Genomic DNA, 20,428 nt, shown 5'->3' on the forward strand with positions numbered 1-20,428 from the left:
ACGGCGTCCGGCGGCGGGACGGCGGGTGTGGATGAGGTACTGGGAGGGAGCTCTTCGCTGTGAGGCACTGGCACAGGTTGCTCAGAGAAGCTGTGGATGCCCCATCCTTGGGAGTGTTCAAGACTGGCTTGCCTGGAGCTCTGAGCAGTCTGGTCCAGTGGAAAGGTGTCCCTGCCCATGGCAGGGCTTTGGAACTGGGTGATCTTTAAGGTCCCTTCCAACCCAAGCCGTTCTGCGATTCTATGATCCTGCTGTAAGGCGCTGCTCCGCTTAGTTTGCCTTTCCGGGCTCGGCCTGGCTGTGCCGAGGAGCAGGGAAGGGGTCGGTGGGGTTTGGGCGCGGGGCAGTGTCTGGGTGCGCTGTGGTGGCTCTTGGGCCGGAGGGTGCAGGTTTCTCACCAGCGTTCTCGTCTTCTAAAAGTAGTATTAGATTTAGGACCTCTGCTGCCTGTCTCCTAACAGGAGCTGTTATAAATTTAACACAGAAAGGCCGTAATCTTGCTAACCTGTAGTTCATTTTTAGTTTCAACAGGTGATTTGAGCAGTCGTTTATGGCATCATTTTTCTCATGCAGGACCCTCACTTCTTTCAGATAGTCTTAAAATCTGCAGACATCCCTAGGACTGGAATCTGAATCTGGATGTTGTTGCTCCCCAGACTTTGGATAAGACACTTGAAATCATGAAGTGGATTTTAACTCTTCTGTTTATTGTCTTTTCACAGATTCATAGAATATTTGGAGTTGGAAGGGACCCACAAGGATCCTCGAGTCCAACTCTTAAATAAATGGCCTGTATGGGAATTGCACCCACCACCTTGGTGTTACCAGAGCCATGTTCTAACCAACTGCAACTACAGAAAATTAGTTGTTTGTAGTTATTTAACTACAAATACCAATGTGCTCTGTCAATGAACCCGCACATCACTGTTGGGACATCACAACATCCCAGCTGTGTGCTGCTCTGCTTGAGGATTTTGAAGCCCAGATTGCCCTGTCTGGTGGAAATATTTCTGGTGGAGATATAGAGGTACAAGCTCTGCCATTTCACAAGCAGGATCAAAAGTAAGATCAGGATACACCTGGCTCAAATGCGTGAAACAGATGTGGCATGTCGAATTTCGGGCTGTTCTAAAATGGACCAAGGTAAAAATGAGTTATATAGCATTGGAGATGAAAATAATGAAAACAAAGAAATCTTGCAAAAAATGACTGTCTTGTTGCCTGTCTTTCAGATGCCTCAAAATAAAGAGTCCTTGCTGTTGTGACATGAGCCCAAGCATAATTCTCATGCCTCTCACTCCTGTGAAAGGAACACCTTGTTTGGAGAAGCAGCATCTTATTTGCTACTTGAGGAACCCTGCAGTGCTGACTTCTCTTCCATATTCCAAGGGAAAGGACAGATAAGTCCAGTCTTTGCCTCTTAGCATCTGTCACATTTCCAGTATTAGAACCCAGACATTCGCTGGGGAGATAAAAACCACTAAGACTCAATCAAGGTGTAAACATCACAGGAAAATCAGTTCAAAGCTGGATCTAAAGGCTCAGCTCACCCTGTGGAAAATGCTTGTGCCTTAAAGCTGGGTTCTGAGACAAGGCAGCCTTTCTGCAATGTGTGCAGTGTAGCACTAGAGTAGAAAGATGCTGAGAAAATCCATTTAAAGGGTCATGATGTGGATCGTGTCTCTGAATGTGTTTATTGTCACATGACTGAGTAGATCTTAATGGAAAACCATTGGAAATCACACATGCGGCTAAAAGAAACCTACCAGTGCCTCATCTGTAGAGGTGCTTTTATATCACTTTATAAAGTGCCTGGGAAGTGCACAGAAACAGCCGTCAGAGGAAACCTCATCTCAGTGCCCATCATCTGGAACTGAGCAGATAAGAAATCTTCATGTAGCTTGCTTGGCCTTACCAGGATATGGTTACATGCCCACACAGTGATTTTACCAGTAAGTCAGATTTTATTTTTCACTCTCATCCAGTTGCCTCCTCAACTTAAATTTATTGCTGCAAATAACTTTATTTGGTCAATGCAAAATTTATTGTAGCCTTTCAGTATGAACTGTAAATGCTATCATCAGAAGCTACTGTAAAACATCTTCATGCTGGTTTGAGCAAAGAAAATGCAAGAACTGTGAAAATACTAAAAATGTGTTGTAAATGTTCACATTTTGATAATGTTCATTCTGCAAAATCCTGTCTCATTTCATATTTTGGATTCTGAATATTTTATGGGTAGTTTACCATCATATTCCAATAATTTCAATATTAGTAGCTTTTTAATGACTCTTAACATTACTGTGAAGGTACTTCTATCAAGGTGAATGCCTGTTATCTCTACATTTTGTGACATTTTTAATAGCTAAATATTATCTCCATTTATCAATGGCAGACCTTGACTAACGTAGTCTGTCTCCTAAAGCACAAAAGGACATTATTCCAGTATTCTAGTTCTGTTCTCCTTTGCATTAACTACAAATGTCGCTTTTGTACCAATTACACTTTCTCCTCATTGCTTAAATAATGTTTCTGTTAGTAATTTCAAGTACTCTGCCCTCAATAAAGCTATGCATCTAGTGCTCACCTTCATGTCTGTAGGTAAAAATCTTGAGAGATTGTGTACAAAGGTAGTCTGGGCATTTTTCTGTTTAACCATTCAGTATTGCAGGTGGTTGTAGTGATTAATTGATTTTAGCAATGTTTCCGTGGCTGCTGCTGGGATACAAACCAAATTCTTGCTTCAGGGGTTGAACTGCTGAGTTGGTTCTGGTTGCTCAGTATGGCCAAGGGAAAGAACAGGTGATTATGAAATAAGGTGATGGCTCCTGGGTGTGCTCTGGTGTTTGTGGCAGCGGTCAGGTAAGGGAACAGACAGGGTTAGGAACATGAAGGAATGTGGAATGACAGGGCATCCTGTGGTTGTAGCCAGGCATCTGTGTTATGATGTAGGGTTTAGATTAGATTATGAAGGGTTTTGATTGAAAGGTTTAGATTGGATAACATGTTATGCTGTCTAGTTTTGATGCCTTTGTTGTCTTTGAGATACATGAGCTTTTTCTGAGGCTATTACTGCCTGACAGGGCTGGAGATAGAGTTTTTTAAAAGGTTATAGCAGAATTTCTGGAGGAAAAGTAATTGAGAAAGTGGTAATTTTTGGAAATAAAAGCAAAACAAGTTTTTTATTTGCTTCACAATGGCTGTAAGCCAAGAACAAGGCTGCAGTCCAGTGTAACTTTTTCTCTAAGGGGGTATGGAAGGAAAGCGCATGGAAATACAATTGAAATTCACAGTATTTCAAAATAGAGATGACTACAACAGTGAAAAAATTTATGAGTCCTTATATAAACAATCTGGTTTTTAAGTGAAAGGAGAACTGCTTTTTATTAACAAATTATAAATTGTCTCTTGAATGAGTAATTTCATTCCTTTTGGGTGGGAGGCGTGGGGATCAAAAATCCATCTTCCTTAAAACTGTGATGAGAAAACCTGGGACTGGGTTTTCTGAGATGCTCTTTTGACAATTTCCGTTATGTCTGGGGGTGATGAATTTTGAAGATTATAATTTGCCATTCATTGCTATGTTAACATGCAGATAGTTTACTTAATTTTAGCTTCCTGGTGAAAAATTTAATAGGTTAAATACTTAATAATTTTTTAAGCTCTTGGTAGTGTTGTGGAATGGTAAACATTTTGTATTTTTTCTAAATATTGCTTACATTTTTGTGATAAATGTGAGCAAAGGAAACTTTTCTAAATACTTATTTAACACCATGCTACTTTCTATACATTTTTGAGGTGCAGAAGAAACAAAAAAGAAACTAAGAAAACTTCAACTTGGTAATGTTTTTCAGATGTTTCATTCCATTAAAGGAAGCTTTACTGTAACACTTTGAGGAACTGCTATCGGCTGATTTATTGTGCTTGTGGAGCTGATACAGTGAGTATGAGAGCCTTCCTGCTGGCTGTGGGGATAGTTTTTGAAATAGTTTTAACCATAGCTTCTTAGCACTAAGGTTGTGTTTAACTTAGTGTCAAGTTCTCACTGTAATTGCTAACGTTAGTTGATACAATATACTTGTTGTAGCTTTTAACCTTCGTGAAAGCCTAACTGGCTAGTGGAAAACAATGTACAAATTGAATCTTATAAAAAAGAGTTCAGAAGCTGCTGAAAAGTTGAGTGATTTTATATAAAAACCTTTATAAGGAAAGGGTTAGTGGTCTTGATTGCATTTCCCTTTAGACAGAAATCCTCTGTCCAAAGCTACAGCCTCCAACCAGTACTTTCTCCAGACCAAATCTAGACTGTCAGCAGATGTGCTCAGAAGAAAATGGACGTGTAAGGTGTATTATGTCTGCCACTAAAAATAATCCTTTGAAGTTGGGGTATTTTAATGTATCTGTTCCTTCAATATTTTTCATAAGCTGGGTAATTGACATCAAAATAACTCCACTGCAAGTACATATTTTGCTAACTCATTTTTAATTGTGGTTTGAAATCTTTGAGAGCTCCTTGTTACCATGTTTTGTTTTGGTTTGCTTTTTGTTCTGACATTGGAAATGCATTAAGCATTCTTAGACCTGAGCTAACCTTGGATTTGCTGCCAGAATCCCCATGGTCAAATTATGTCTTCATAATCAATATTTGCTCTTTCTTCTGAAATACTGTGCATCTCAGACAAATTTGGCCTCATGTCGCTTAAATAACTACAAAATACTTTTAAACTACATAGGAGTTAAGTTTGAACATGTGTGTTAATAACTGTTCAACCTGGAGAAATGTCTTCTATTACAAATTAATGTATTTGCTCTGCTTTTAAGCTATTGTAATGAACTGTGGCTTTTAATACAACTAAGGAATGGATCAAGGTCTGCAAGCATCTATGCAAGCACAGATACTGTTTCAAACTATACTGAATGGAAGATGTGAGATGTTTTTTGCAGTTATTTTCCTTTTTTTTTTAGTGCTAAATATTTGCTTAATACAAGTGTACATACAAGTAAATTTGTTTTAATTGGTGGAAGAAGGCTTTAAAACTCACTAAAATAGATTAGAAAGGCTGTGCTTTGAAGGGCAGGGGAGAAGGATTAGGGACTTCTTAGAGTTTGCTTGAAGGCACTAAACAAGGATCTCCATCTTTCCAAGGCAATAGGTGGGGTGGGATGTGGCAGCTGCATGAGTAGGTAGAGGAGAAAAGAGGGCAACATTCAGGGCAGGGAATCTGGATGGCAGGACATGATGAGATGCTTGGGTTTTGAATACTTCTTAGGTTGATTAGAGTTTCTGATGAGCTCATTTTGGCAGTTGATAATTGCTTGGTTGGATAACTAGCTGTTTAAAAGGAAATTCTGCCTTGTTAGTAGCAGCAAGTCTATCTTCCTTTCTCAAGTGTTGCTTCGTCTTACTCAGTGAAGCTTTATTTGCATCTACAAGAGGTAGAGATCCTTGCTCCATACAAGGAAGACTTTATTACCTCACCATTTTGTTATTTGTTATGTTGTTAAACTGGGGGTGGAGATACTGTACCACGTAGAATGTCAAAGCTGAAGGATGCTTAATGTCTGAAGCTTTTCTGGCTTTAGCTTTGTGTCAGTGTGACTGGAGTAACACCAGAATTGTAATACTCTTCATGATGACCATCCAGGTTCAATATTCAATTTAGATTTATTTTAACCCAAGGGTTTAGTCTCTTTCTGATTCCTTTTTGGACATTTAATGATGTCAGAAGTGCAAATCAACAAAAATGATTCAGCCTATTTTCTAGAATCCCTATGGGGAAAACTTTCTGTTCATGATGTTTTCAAGTGGAACCTGCAGGATTTCGTTTAAAAAGCCCTAATAGTCTGTGTCTTGAAGGAAATATATAAGCATTTTTCAGGTAGTGTCTCCTGTTAGAACAGCTGAAAGGCCACACTTCTATGCAAATATCTGTTGAGATTTGGACTTTTCAGTATCTCTGAAAAATGCAGTGATCAATGACAGTACCTTATTGCAGGAAGCTAATTGTGACAGACTGTTTTAGAGAGGCAGGGACTGGAAGTAAGAAAACTTGCCAGTTTCCTTTGGTACGTGTTGCAAAGGTTTTTAATTCTTTTGTGGACAGCACATAAAAGAAACTGGATACTGAAGACCAGTGGGGCTGGAAAACCTGTGAGATGTTGCTAAAGACGAGATGAGGAGATGAGCTTAAGCAGAATTTGGCATGTTAGCAAAAGTGATTATTGGGTCAAGGCAAAGTGGGCAAAGAGTAAAATAATGTGGAGTCTCAGAAAATGAGAATAGCTTGGGCAACAGTTTGGTCTGAAGTGGACAGAAAGGATATAGCCTCAGACATGTGAATCAGCATTAAAACAAGAGGGTACATAATCACTTCTATTTACTAGTGCTGCCATTACTCAAATGACAATTAGTTCAAACATTAGAGGTTTTTGATATGTGTGTGTATATTTTTATATATTTATTATTCCCCATTGTGAAATCTGGCATTAATTCTTTAACTTCTTGGGTATTTTGATTCCAACAATGAAACCTAAACCTTGTTGAATGTTAAAAAGAAAATAAAACCACAAAAAAAAAAAAAAAAGAAAAAAAAAGAAAAAGGGTTGAGAACTCTCAATACAGGTCAAAATGCCAAGCACTCATCTTGTGTGGGTGGGTACACTTGCAAAATCTTCAATTGCCTGATTTGCCTGTATACAAATTTCTGCTCCCAGTGATCCTTTTGAAATTCAGCGTGTGGAACGGGTAGTGCTTCATTAGCCTTGATTTATTCGTTAGAGAGCAGAGTAGATACACAAAAAACAATGAGATTAAGGTTACCAAGGCAACTTTGATTTTGACAATTCAACTTTAATTTTGGCAATACCTAATTTTTATTTCTTGGCGTAGCAACCTTAATGAGTTGAGGCTTTGAGTTTTTTAATGTAGCTTTTATTTTATGTGGGAAATACATTGGGAATCTACCTTAATATGCTAAAATAACTCACCAGAAATGCTCTCTCCTTTAGCAGTATGTACTGCTGTATGTTCTGAGTTACTAGGCTGTACATAGCTATGTATGTGCCATACAGTACATGGCTGTATAAAAGTTCACGTATTTCTTCCTTAGGTCCTGTGACATGTAGACCCTTTAGAGTTACTGGCTTCAGCTCCATCACAACATCCTTACATGTGTTGGTGGCATCTTGACTACTGAACCACACTGGTGTACGTTGAATTGGAGGGTCAGGTAAGTGTTTGTTTATGCTTGAATACAGCAAATAAAAAAAGCAAAAAGGTTCTTATATAATTTTCAATCTGTAAGTGGTCACAAAACTGGCATTTATCCTCCCTTTTCTCTTACTCACTAGAGACTCCAGAATTCAGCAGTATTGGCAATCTGATGCTTGCTGTGTCATCACATTAAAAGGAATAGGCAATTTAATAAGACTTGGTGACACTGGGTAAGGAAAAGTGTTTAATTTTTTTCTTTCTATAATCAGCAGTCTACTGAAATGTCTCACATTACCAAGTTGTATTTTTTACAAATACTCTTCAGAGTTGGTACAACTGTTTTGAGATTGATTTATTTGTATAACAATTAACATCAGATTTTATATCTTGTTTGTAAGCTTTTGGGAGAGTGGTGAAAGGAGATTTTTTGGTATCTTGGCTAGTGCAAAAGCAGTAATATACAAACTATGTCAGGACAAAAAATATTGAGTCAAATTAAGTTATGCTGTGCCAAATGATACTTGCATGAGATGAAAGTATTTCATTTACTCTGAAACAAACACTGGGTATCTTCTCAATCATGTAATGGGCTTACATTTTTTTCCTAATTTTTTATTTAGTTAATTCCATATAACTATGGTATATATTTAAAAGTGTATGCAGGACTGTATTTCTTAAGCTTATATCTTGGTTTGACATTTCACTGATCTTTGAGTTAGTCTTAACAACATAATTAGCATTCTATGTTATTTTAACAATTTTTGGATAGTCATAACATAATGAAAGTAAGTCAATTCCTTGCAGCATAGTAGCTGTATTATGTAAAAAGGTTGGTTGGTCTTTATCTACATGTATTATGATCATTGGAAGTTTAACTGAGGAAACTTAGAAAAGACAGAAATGTTAGAAATGTGCATTGTAGTATAAAGGTTTTATATGATAAATACACTGTAATCTGGTAAAACAAATGGATTCAGGTCAAACGAGAAACCTGAAAATCAGGTTTCTCCTTCCTGCATTGTCACTTTTAAAAAGAAAGGATATTTATTGTCGTGGCAAGTATGTCAAATGCAGTAGTAACTTTTCAAATGCTATCATTTTTATGATTATAATTTGTGCTTACCTAATTTTGGTTTTATCTTTCATTGTGCCGAACAGCACTTTAGCAATTTTATAATGCAAGTGTTCCTCTTATAATGATAATCTGTACGTCCAAGGTGTGTGTGAATGGCAGTTAAACATTCCTGTGTATCACTTGAGTGTTCATTGTATTTGCAGTATATGCAAAATAAAACAGAGCAGTTCTTTCCTCAAAATTACTTATCTTTAACTTGCATCTAATTTTGCCCTACAGGTTAAAAAACCCTCAAACAACACAACAAATGAACAAACAAAAACCAACTCAAACAAATGACTTTTCTTGAGAAGCTCTATTTTGTGTGTGTTTCACAAACAGCACAGAATGAAGAGTAAGGTTTATTTTCTCTACAACTTTGTCTTTCATCACCTGAAAGTTTCCTATCTCAGATTTTTAAGTCTTTCCATCACTGATGGTATTATAAAATAATGGTATAGTGTATTTCAGGGTTCTTTTTGAATTAGTTTACTTAACTTATTTCTTAATTGGCAGCCCAGAGAAGAGTTGAAGGAGCATATGGAAAATTACAGAACTTCTACAGCCCTTTTGTCTTCATTTTGGGATCAAGTATTCAAAGCCAGACATCAGTTGAGTGGACATCACAAGCAAATCCATCATGAAGAAACAACAAACCCACAAATGAAAGACAGGAAGAGAATAAAGAAGCCTGAAGATAATCCTGTGTTTTTCAACACAAAAGCAGCTTGAAAGAAGGATTCAGGCTAATTTAAATGCAGTACCTCCAGTAGGTATGATCTGTATCATAGCAAAACTTGCTATTTTCTTTCTTCATTGTATAATATTTGGTAATCTGGCACATTTATTTGCTGATTTATTTACATATCTTTGTAAGACAGTTGCCGTTAACCTGAACAAAAATAAGGTACTCTTTTCAAACAGCTGCCTTCTTCTTGGTTTGGAATAGTACCAGTCTTTGGAACAAATTATGCAGGTGCTGATCAAAAGATGCAGCTAAAGGTTTTCTGTTATAGTTTGTTACAAGCTTGTACAAGTTTGTTACAAAGTAGAGCCACTGAAACAGGCTCTTTCAGGAGCCAAGAGAGATGCTGTGAGACTTCTTGGAATCCGGCGAGTTAACTAGGTGGAAAAACAGCTTTCTTTGTAGTCACGGCTGAATTTTTAGGAGGAGTGTTAACTGAAGCACCAATTTTATCAGTTAGCATAAAATTCTACTTATCTGCACTTGTAAGAGTTAACACCAAGACTTTCCCTGACCTCAAGTGCATCCTTTCTTCCAAACAGAATTTGAGAAGGCATTTGATGTATTCCTGTTATTCAGAAAAGATCTCTTTTTCTTTGATAAAGAAGATAATCTCTGGTAGCCACCTGTCCATAAGTTGACATTACAAAATATTCTGATAACTTTTCTAATATTTAGGTAGAGAAGCTTGTGTACATCTCTTTCTCTAAGTTTCTTCTAAGTATGTGCATTTGGTTTGGGATGTGTTCTCTTTTTGTTGGTCTTTGTGGCCATACATATGACTGTTACATTGTCAGAAAACATTTTTACAATAGTTTAACTAGAGAAATAACTTTCTGACTTTCACAGTTGTGTATCATAAATTAATTCAAATTGTCAAAGTTTTTTTCCCCAAATGGCTTCTTTATCCTGCTGTTTTCTAGGACTTACATAATTGTTTATACTGAATCTGGCTTTTCTCGTTTGGAGTTGTTGTCACTCACATGGAAAGAAATAAATACATGTTTTAGTAGCTTACTGACATTGGTATTATAAAAAGAAAGCAAAAATGGAATTTGGGTTTGGTTAGTCAAAGGTCTAATTGCTTGAAGTGAGCTAGAGCATTTTTGTTAATAAGTAGGGAGCAGACCAATATGCTGATGATGTACCTTGCACATAGGCATCTTTTGGGCTTTTTTTAAATGAAGCAGTCAGTTAACAAAAGTTGTCTCTGTTTGAAGTTGCAGAAGTGTAAGGTTAAGCACTTTACATCGTTACATCATTACAATGGTTACTTGTGAACCAGTGGGGTATGACAATCCAGATTTTATCTTAGGTTTCGTAGGAAATCTGTCATCTGATGTACACACTGCATCTCTGTTTTGAAAGAAAAAGGAGCATTTATGGACTGTCTGGAGCTCTTCCTGGAAACGCGAAGATTAAAAACTTGAACTTTTCATACCTAGTTCTGACTCGAGCTTTGCTTGACTTCTGTACAGCAAAACAAACTTCATGTCAACACTGTTCCTTTCTTACAGCCCCCTGAGGTGCAAACTCATAAAACTGGCATTAGCCATAGTCCCAGCCTGCAGCTGTCTCTTAATTCTTTCTGCTAAAGGCCTTGTCCCCACAGCAGAACAGGATCTGTTGGTGATCACAGCCAGCTCGGTGGTGTGTCCTGCAGCACAGATGGAATAGCTGATGGCAGAAGGGCATAAGGGTAACCCTGCTGTGCTGACTGTGGCTCTGTGAGCATGGGCTGTGCCCTGCACAGAGCTCCAGAGTGCCAGAGCAAGCTGCCTCATTTTCTCTTCGTACCACAATTGTCTCTCTTTATGCCCATATTAACAGACACACATGGGAAGTATATTTTAGAGTCTATGGATACTGTAAAACTTCAAGGAATTCCTTTAAAATGAGGAAGATCTGCTGTCAGGTGGTTACCAGCAAAGTGTTGGTAGCAGGTCCTGGAAATCCAGCTGTTTTCCTGGGCGTCCTGTGGCGCTTTGTTTGTTTTCCACCGTGAGGGGGCAGCAGATGAACAACATCACGCGGGCTGTTTGTTACCTTTCAAACGCTTTTCCAGTGTCCCTCTCTGCCTGTGAATCCCAGCAGGGGCTTCATACCAATGGGAGAGTTTAAAATTATGATTCCTACCTGGAATGTACAAGAATGATTCCTGTAGCTGGAATGTATGAATTTGAAGTCTTCATTCTTTTCAGTATTAAGCAGTAGAATTTATTTAGTAAAATCTATCTCAAGTTTATAAAAAGGGCAGTTCTATATTGAGACTTAAGATTTTTATGACTATGGCATTAGGTGTGTATATATTTTAAAGGATAAAATAACCAAGCATCCCAACCCCATGTGCTTATTAGTTAATGTCACCTAAGTTTTACTTAACATCTTTCAAATATTTATTTTCTATATTTCAAATTGCATATTACAATTAAAGATAATGTTCTCACAGCCATTCTTCTCCCATCAGAAAATAAAACTGAGAATACACTAAATCTAGTGATGCTTTTCATTTGTGTGTAATTAATGTGTTCGTGTACAAGGATGGCTTGTGACTTCTGCTGACAGAGCATGGGAGTTAAAGGCCTCAATTCACAGGCAGTACTAGTGGTGCTAAACAATAGAACCAAATTTTATTGCCTTACTTCAGCCACAAAGTGCAGTTTTATCACCTAGAACTTTATGGAAGTGTACTATATTATTGATTGGAAGTAGAGTGGGGTCCATTTTCAGACTGTAGGGAAAATGGTGATTATTACCTACCATTGTGAATTTTTTGAAAGTGTGTGTCTGTAATTCTGTTTAAGTTACAGATAAAGTAGTTAACAAAAAGCCACAGAGAGAGGGAAGTCAAGCCTTTTCAGCTGCTGAGTTTTATCCAGGAGTTTATATAAAGAAAGGAAAACCATAGTGGCATCTGTGAATATCAGCTCCTAGTATCAGTGTTCAGAAGCTAACTGGGAAGAATGAAACTTAGGATTCCTAACAAGACTGGTAGACTTGCCTTAATGATTTTCATTAAAATTGTGTTGTAATGTATGTGGGACCCTTATGGAGCCTAAAACTTTATCAAGTGACTTGACTTTTTTTTCTTTTGTGGTGATTTTTTTCTCTTTAAAGATTACAAATGTTTAAGAGAAGAGGAGAAACTAGTTACGAAGATGTATTCAGAATGGCACAACTTGCCTTTCAGAGTTGGCTTTCATCTTGAAGTCCACTGTTTAAATTACAGGTTTTTTCATAGAGACCCCATGGTTTTACTGAGGTCACTCCAACAACTCCCCTGAGTATTTAAGGGGAGCATTCCCTTATGCAAGTTAAGGGCTTTTAATATTGGAGCAATCTAAGCTTTATTTTTCTGGTGCAAGAAAGATCCACACAAATAACTGAGAGTTAAATTCCCTTTTGCCTATTTCTTGTTTTGAGTACTGTTGCATAAAATAACAACTGTATGATTCACTCTTGCTTTGTGCAGTAATTAACAGGAATAGTTTTACCAGTAAAAGTCTTGAGTATAGTACAAACTAATTCCATAGTATTCTAAAATACTTTGTTTTCAAAATAGCTGGACTTGAATTGCCTTTGCAAATATGTCATGAAAACAGCTCTGTTTTCCTTATAGAGTGTTTAAAGAATGAGTAATCCTGTTTATTACATCTAATATATGAATGTACTACATGTATTTGGGAATAGTATTTACACAGCTATTAATTATTTACAGTGTGTTTTGCAAGGACATTGTTTCTGTTTGTTGAGTGCTGGTCAATAATCTGGGTAGATGTGTATGCACTTTTAAAACTTGCTATAGTTGGTTTTCACAGGACAAGGATTTTAAACTTCTATGCTTCTATTTCTCTCTTTGAAATGATTGTGTGTTAAAGATGTGACTTTACAACATTAAAGACTTGTGTTTGAATTTGTGAACAGCCAGTGCTGTTCCTCTGTTGCTGAGGTATGCTAAACACAGTGAGGGGGATAATCTAGAACATCAAGGAATTTGGGATAACAGATCTGTAATCTGCATCAGCCTTTTCAAATGTTTTCTGTTTCCCTTCCTAGGAATCATCTCTGTATATTAGCACATATATAATTTTCATATGGAGGTTTTTTTCCCCTTCTTAAATAAATTCCGCTTGCAAGCCTGAAAGAGTATAGGTTGTATAACAGAGACAAAAAATTTCTAGAAAGCTGTGGTGGACCATTCAAACATCAAAATAGAACAATCCAAGATGATCATGTTGCATTATGCAGTATTGGCTCCTAGGAAATTAATTTAACACAGCAAATGATGTCATTTTGGGAATATAAATAATTAAAAGATAATAAACTAGTAACTGAAGTATTTCATGGTATACAGGTCTGATAGGAATCTTTGTGGTCTTATCTTTCCCATAGTGGTGCCAATCTTTCCTAACTGATAGCCTTAAATACTCATGATAAAAGCCATTAAAAGCCTAAATTAACACAGTAACTGAGAAACATAATCCCTTCCAACCACCTACACAGGAAGAATAGATGATGATTTTCCAGCTGTGACAAGGTTAATTTCCTTTCTGACAGGAAGCATTCTTATAGTTAGCTCTGTAGAAACACATAGGAATGCATGCTGGCATCAAAGCCATTCCCTGCCAGCACTGGGAGTTGGGAACAAGGTCTCTCTGACACAGCAGATGTAAACACATACAGGTGGATTGCATGGATGTCCTCTTTATGTTACCACTTACGTAAATTGCTTAGGGAGGAAAAAAGAAGTACTCTACAGTTGGATATTGAGTGCTGTGAGGAGTGATTTTTTTGGGACATGAAAAGGATTTCTAGAGAAAAGGGGTGCTTTTTTCCCACTGGTAGTTTTCCCTCTTACATTGAATATGCAAGAACCAAACACTGTGATCCTGTTTTTACAAAACAAGCAAATTTTTAACTGAAATTAGTTTTTTATGGCAATTAGGGATATTGATCTTTAAGGATATATTTGATGCTGGTTTAGAATTTGTGTTCAGGCACCTATGTAAAGATATAAATACTGCAAGGACAAGGACAGCTTATGCTCCTGGCTTGTTAACTGAAAAGGGTCTCTTTGCTAGTTCAGAGGGATGTGGACTTTAACCATGCCTTTTTTTTTCTCTTCTGGTGCTCCGTGGCCAGATTAAAAACAGGAATGTCTTCTTAAAACTTTTAAAATCAACTTGCACATATAGGCGTATTTCTAGATTTCAATATCATAAAGTTGGGTTTCCAGTTTGACTACATTCCCTTTCATTTTCTGGAAAGCTCCCTACTTCAGTTTTTTGTTTTGAACTTTTTTGAACCTCTGTCAAAGGCCCGGTCTCTGTGACTGATGTTCTGTAGTCCTTTCTGACTCAACCAAGTGATTTGTTTAAATAGACTTTGCATTGCCATGGTTATACTAAACCCATCATTCTGGGGGAAAAAAAAAGGCAGTTATGTTAGAAATTCTAAGTTACACAGAAGAAAGTACCTTGTAGCACTGTCTGCTTGGAACTGTGGGATCCACTCCATCTTGTTGGTATTTAAAAGGTGAAGCCTTCCTTCTTTCTTCTGAACTGAGCATTTTACAGGATTAGAAAATAAGGTTAAGTGAATGCATAGGATGGAAACAGGCTATGTTGTGTTAATGCCTTCCTGAAACCTCCTTGGTGTGTGCAGTGAGTGGGTGAACAGGACAGTGGGAGCCAATTCAATGCTCGTGATAGTACTTAAATAAAACAGCTTGCGGAGAACTCATCCTATAGGAGCTGGCAGCATAGTGGATAGGGAACATCCACCTTTGTCCACAGTGGCAAAATTACCTTTCCACTGAGTTGAAGAAACAAAATACTCTTGCAGTCACTCGGCAGGAGCGTGGCATTCCAACACTTGAGTGCCGTGGGTGGTGCTGCATCCCGCAGCGTTGGAGCTGTGGCATCACACACGGCGGCACAGGAGAGTAGGCAGATGTCTGGCAGGAAACATGAGTGTGAAGGGGGCTGATAGACGTCTCTTGCTACTGGGACAGATGGCTCTCAATCTCTGTGGTAGCAAGTGTGCCATGTCTTCAGAGACAGGCATTTGCTCTATTAAATATTCTTAGCTTATGTAGAAGCCAACTGACAGTGCTTCAAAAGGTACAGGAGAAGGAGAGTGATGGGCAAAACAACTTCTGCTGGGAGGCTGACAAGGCAGTGTGGCCAGGATCTGTTAATGGTGTTTAGGTGCATAAGTAAACAAGTGTCCAAACCTTTGCAAAATAAATTAAACTCTTGCAAAAAAATGAAGACAGTCACTGTCTAGAAGAACGATTGCAAATCTAGAACTGTCTCCTATTCCTGGTTGTGCTGCTATGTGACCCACAGCGAACACATAACTAGTTTTAGGAAGCTACTTATTACCTATGAAAATACAATTTACTACCTTCACAGCTGCTTGTGAAGATGATGTCAGCCTCTTCCTGTTCATTTCCCCATCGACAGTTGGAGGTAAACCTAAAGAATGCTGGCTATGTAATGGTCATGCAATGCATTAATTCTTGAAAGATAACAGTGGTAGAACTGGTACAGGAGTGATACTTGTAATAATGTTGGAGTGAAATGCTCTCTTGAGGAGAATTGTTACTATACCAGGGTTGGTGTTAGGTTTAGATTCTTAAAATATGTTCACCTGTTGTTATTTTTTTTAAACTCAAATGTTTTCATTGGTATGTTTTATTTTGGGATGTAAAAATGAAAATAGGTTTGCATGTGTGGGGCTTATCCTCTATTCAACCCTGACCATTCTGTGATTCTGTTTCATTTTTTCAGTCTGTGCTTTCTTCCTGATTAGGTTCATTTCAGGTTCTCCACTGTAAGACTGATATTTCAGAATTTTCATACAAATATGAAATAAAACATTGTAAAATAGAATTTGTCAGTGGGAATGTAAATGAAAGGGGTGTCCTGTTCTTTAAGAATGTACCTCTCAATGTTTTTGTTTTTAAAAGTCACTTTTTCTTTGTATTTGTGACCTAAATGTTGTCCTTGATGTCCTTACAGAAAATTCTTTGTGTGTTTTCTTCATTAAGTTAAAATTATTTTACCTTAATGTGATTTCCTATTGCTTTTTGAAAATTTCCTGTTCTGCTATATTCCCCTTTCTGGAGAATTTGTCTGATTTTAATTGGTGACGTAGAATACACTTGAAGTTGTCCTCCTGAACTTTGATTCAGAAAAAAAAGATCAAAACAAAATTTGGAAATGGTTCTGGCCAGTCTATCTTGGTTAGACTTACGTTTGAAGGCAAATTTAGATGCAGTAGGTCTGCTGCTGGTAAAACAGACTTCAGCATTTAACTGCCCAGAGCAGTGTCTAAGATGATGCTTTATTAGCAACAGGATCGTGTGAAAGATGAGCTGTGGCTTGGAGGATGTGCTGTAAATGCTGATCCCCTGACATTCTTCTGGATTCTCCACACACACTTGGTGTTTGCCTGGAACAAACAACATCCTTCCTATTTGCTTTTCATTTCCTGATAGGTGAAAAGCTTTTTCAAGTGTGAGCTCTGCTCTTGTGCCACTCTGGTGGCACTTGCAAACACATACAAGTGAGAGACCCTGCAAATTTGGCTCTGCTCATAGAGTTGGTAGGTGTAAATAATCCCTCTGTCAGACAAATTCTGTAAATCTGGTGGCTTTTAAAGAACAACAAAATCCCACACTTTGAGGTATGCACTCCTACCGAAGTCAAGCATTTATATCCATTCCTGTTGGGACCCTGGCTCTGTGAAGACCTTTTTGCTTAAGGGAATTGCTTTCTGGCTCTTCTTTACAGCTCTCCCTCTATGTAACTACCACATAGACTCTACCAAAAGATGTATGGAACACTAGTGGGATAAATACAAAAATATCCAGCAGGTGACAGTATCAGTGCATGTGTTAGAAGAGATACTGGGACAAGTGGTAGTAGCTTATGTAAAAAAACCCAAGAACATGTTCATTCACTAATTGTATGTCTTAATTTGGTGGTTTAGGTTCACCATGCAGCTTTTTCACTGATTTTGTCTGCAGCTTTGCTTGTAGTATTTTGATTCTACCCCTCCCCCCTCCTCCTCCCCCACCCCCCCCCCCCACTCCCGTGGATTGAGGAAATTATCACATTCTTGATAGTGCTAAACACATCTCGTTTTGCGGTGTTGGCGGGGCACGTCATGTGATGAGTGGGAGCATTAGCTGGTCTTAGTAAAGCCGAAGAATATGTTCCAAGTATGAACTTAGCAGCCTCAGTGGATGTTTAAATGTTAAATTCATGTGTGTTTAAGCTCTTTACACTAAATAATGTATTCTTTGCTGCTTTTATTTCTTTTCCTAAAGCTGAAAAGTTGAAACTAATATAAGCTAATGTCCATGAGTTCACTTGTTGAGGTATGCAGTGGTTGGTGGAGAGATGGTTTAATTAGTCTGGGTTTGTAACTTACACAACAACAACAACAAAAAAAAGCTTAATCTATTTTAATTCTTTAGCTGTCATAATAATGGTGGTTCTTATTACAAAACTAGTGCTCTGTTTGGAGAGTCTTTTGATGTCTGAACTAAAATCTGGAAATGCATTTATCAAAAGCGATAAAATACCTTGAGCTTAAAGTTCCTTCTTCACCGAGAGCTTTTCAGTATCTGGTAATGGAATAACAGGCTAAAGGGCTTTTTCCTAGCTTTTGTGGCAGGTGTGCAAAAATGCAGAATTGTAAACATTATCCAAATGTTGTAACAAAAAGTGAAGGAAGTTCATACAATGGAATGATCACTTACTGACCTTGTTACAACGATTTCCTTAGTTATTAGATACAACGTAGTGACAGGGATCCATACTCTTTAAGTCCTATACTACAAAAAATACTTTTAAAAATAAATCATTCTGTAATATCTGTCATGATATTTCGTCTCTTTTTGCAGTATTACTTTAGAAGCACATGCTTTTTCATTTACTTGTAATAAATCAGCCCAACTGTTTTGTTGCTTGCAGATTACCAGTGTGCCTCCTTTCACCAGCCTGCTTTGCCCTGTTAGATGCATGTTAGCCATCATGATACTATAAACACTTCCATGCTCAACTTCTGCTGTAAAACTGGTTCCATTTGAAATTGACAGAATTTTTCTTTAATAAGTCAAAAACTTATAATGACAGTCTATGAGATCAGGAAGTGAATAATTTAACTAGTGTTCATTAGAGTAAACAATTGCATTGTCTGAAGGTACTCTTTTGTTCTATGTGAAATTTATACTTAAAAAAATATTTAGTTCCTATCTGCATAATGTTCCTGACCTAAATAGTTAGAGTGTTTGAAATTGCCACTTGTGAAAGAGTTTGCCTGAGTTGGGTAAATACAGTTAAGGTTCTGGTTTTGTTTGGTTTTTTTTTTTTAAGTAGCTTCTTTCGGGTCTGTGTTGGTCTTAAGATTTTTAAGCACAATAAAATCTAACAACCTCTACTTCTGAAATTGTACCAAAAATACAATAAAATTTAAGAATACTGAAGGAAAAAAAAAAAAGAAAAATCTAGACAAACCCAACCCAGTCCCCAAGCATACACTTTGCACCCACACAGAATCCATTGCCTGATTCAGTGGGCTGTGTTCAAAAGCGAGGTGTAAAGGGTAGAAATCACATGCAGATCTGAGTGTAAGCAAGACTAAGGATGGCATAACTGCAGTGATGAAATACAGAAAAGTGTAATCTCTAAACCTGTATGGTATTCTCATATAGTTCATGAATAAATATAAATTGTTTACTGATAATTAGAAAAGAGTGCATTTCTACATGTGTTGATGCATTTATATATGTGTATGAGTATGTAACTGGGCTGTTCACAACAGTCTTTTACTTTAAGGCTTTTGTCTTATCAAGAGCTTAAAGCTGAGTTGAAGATGGGACATAAATTTGCTTGAGATATTTGCCATACTTAGTGACTTGGAAGAGGCAGATGACTGCTTCTGATGGCACAGAAACAGACAGGTTCACATTTTTTGTAGCTTTGCTGTCAAAGACTGCAAGATGATTTCCTGAAAATTGTGTGTTCTGATGATAATAGAGATGGCAAGGGTTCTGTGCTTCTTTAATAATAATATAAGGGAAAATGTTTCATCTTTTGTATAAATCTTAGCTTGAAAATGGATTTTTTTTTTTGTCTTCTAGACCAACCAATTAAATTTTTTGTTAGGTGCGAAGGAAAAGGAGGGTTAAGGTATGCTTTTTCTATTAAGCATACTTGTAAGGAAGTCTAAGGGTTTTTTGCTGCTTGTATTTATGTAATAACACCACCACCCAAGTACCACTCCCCCAAATAGAGAAAACCCATAAATATTGGCATTACCAGCCACGAGGTTTTTAAACTAGTGTGGTGTATACATCAGTCTAAAAATTAGGTTTAGCCAACTTAAATGGTTTAATCTGACCTCTCTGAGGGTCCCCTTCTATGCTCATTGAAGAATGATGGGCATTCCTGCGAGATATCTTAATTTCATATGAGACATCACTTAAATGTGTGGGCTAATTCACCTGTTAGGATTTCTTGCTGCCTTCCTGCAGTTAACTTTACAGGGGAAATCTAGAAGGTAATACGCCTGTTGGCTAACACTGTGTGGGATGAATCCTCCTGGAGGTGATTGTTTCAATATCTTACCTTGTAGGTCTGCAAAGAGTGCTACCAAAATAAATGGATCCTCAATATTTGTTTAAGTTCAAACTTAAGGAAACCTTAAGTTCAGAGAAGCTTGTGTTACAAATTGGTAGATTTTGGTGTCTCATAGTTTGATGTTAGGGCACAAGTGCTGAGACTAACCCACAAGTCACAGTCTGGGTTCACTTGTACCCTGTGTACAGCTGTATTCTTGGCTGGTTTTACATAAGGAAGGTGCCAGAAACCAAAGGTTTAGATTCTAGGTTTGGTATTTCCTGATCTGAAAGAACTGAGATTTTGATAAGTATCAGATGACAATTCCACTGTCTCAGGGGAGGATTTTGACCCATAGTAAATGTGTGGCAAACCTCATGTTTTTATATAGAATGAATCTTTGACAGTATTTGTATTATGTTTAAGTTCTTTATTTTGAGGTATGTCCCTCTGTCATAATGCAGAATAGGTAGAATAAATGACAAATGCAAGTTCAGAGCAAGTTGCAGCTTTCACTACATTAAGCTGGAATTATCTGTACACGCAAATGTGTGCATCTCTGGGGTAGTTGGTTACATGCTGGAGCAATTGTATCTGAAATGCATAGAGGTGCTATTAAGACCGAAAAGTAAATTGGGACACTTGTGTTTTTAGGAGTTTAGATTTTTTTATTGTCTCTATGGAGGTTTTATTTTAAAAGAATAGCTATATCCACAGCTGGA

The 20,428-nt window shown here is 37.4% G+C and overlaps 1 long non-coding RNA gene across 2 annotated transcripts; it reads left to right on the plus strand.

Moving 5' to 3' along the window:
• The first annotated feature begins 12 nt into the window (after positions 1–12).
• Positions 13–13,854, plus strand: LOC104696797. Of its 2 annotated transcripts, XR_753090.4 has the most exons (8): positions 13–36; positions 723–1,143; positions 1,233–1,952; positions 3,855–3,940; positions 7,110–7,229; positions 7,351–7,443; positions 8,568–8,682; positions 8,844–13,854. It is a non-coding gene; the product is annotated as an uncharacterized LOC104696797 (long non-coding RNA). The 2 variants fall into 2 exon arrangements; XR_753089.4 differs by having other exon boundaries at positions 18–1,143.
• Positions 13,855–20,428: the final 6,574 nt, after the last annotated feature.

Source organism: Corvus cornix, chromosome 2 (genome assembly GCF_000738735.6).
Source record: "Corvus cornix cornix isolate S_Up_H32 chromosome 2, ASM73873v5, whole genome shotgun sequence".
Taxonomy (NCBI): Eukaryota; Metazoa; Chordata; class Aves; order Passeriformes; family Corvidae; genus Corvus; species Corvus cornix.